Source organism: Sapajus apella, unplaced genomic scaffold, assembly GCF_009761245.1.
Source record: "Sapajus apella isolate SASKATOON/1434 unplaced genomic scaffold, GSC_monkey_1.0 scaffold59, whole genome shotgun sequence".
In the NCBI taxonomy this organism is placed as follows: Eukaryota; Metazoa; Chordata; class Mammalia; order Primates; family Cebidae; genus Sapajus; species Sapajus apella.
In genome coordinates this window covers 6,731,442-6,732,396 of record NW_022436999.1, presented here as the reverse complement: position 1 = coordinate 6,732,396, position 955 = coordinate 6,731,442, and positions in this window count along the sequence as shown.

Genomic DNA, 955 nt, shown 5'->3' with positions numbered 1-955 from the left:
CACAGGGAGGGGAGCACTACACACTGGGGTCAGTTGGGGGGAAATAGAGGAGGGACGGTGGGGAGTGGGGAGCTGGGGAGAGATAGCAAGGGGAGAGATCCCAGATGTAGGTGAGGGGGAGGAAGGCAGCACATCACACTGCCATGTGTGTACCTATGCAACAATCTTGCATGTTCTTCACATGTACCCCAAAACCTAAAATGCAATAAAATAAATAAATGGGGAAAAAACAAATAAATAAAAATAAAAAATAAATACATAAATTAAAACAAACAAAAAACGCTGCATGCCATAAAACATACACACAACTTAGCAAAACTAAAATTAAAGATGAATTTACTGTTTAAAACCTTCCCGCAAAGAAAACTTTAAGCCCTGATGGTTTCCTTGTGAATTCTACAAATTATTTCAAGAAAAAACAAAGCCATGACTGTTCTCTGCTTCATCTCTGTCTATCCTAGAGTCTGGTAAACAGTATAGCAATCAATAAATGATTGTTGAAATAATGAGTTAATGAATAAATGAATGAATATGTGAATGCTTCATATATTCCAAGTACACTAAAAGTATGCACAGCTTTTTTAGTACATTCCTTCCTATGTGCATATTGTAAACAACAGGCATAAAAGAAACCAAGGCAATATATCAAGAGTTAAAAGCTTTTATTCAGCTACAAATACAGTTTCCTAGCTAAACACACTTCAAAGTCAAGTTAAAAGCCTCCCTTTTCAATGGTAAGCAAATAGTGTTCCTAAAATAAAACAAAATGTGCAACTAGTGATATTTATTTACAAATGCCCTATGACCACCTTCTAAGAAATGCTAAATGATGACAGAACTTCAGAAAGCACCAGCACAGCCAACACAATGTTTCTGTTTAAAATATTATCTTAGTATGATGACCCCAGCAAAACAATCTGTATTAGTCTTACAACTAATCTTTAACTTCAGAGTG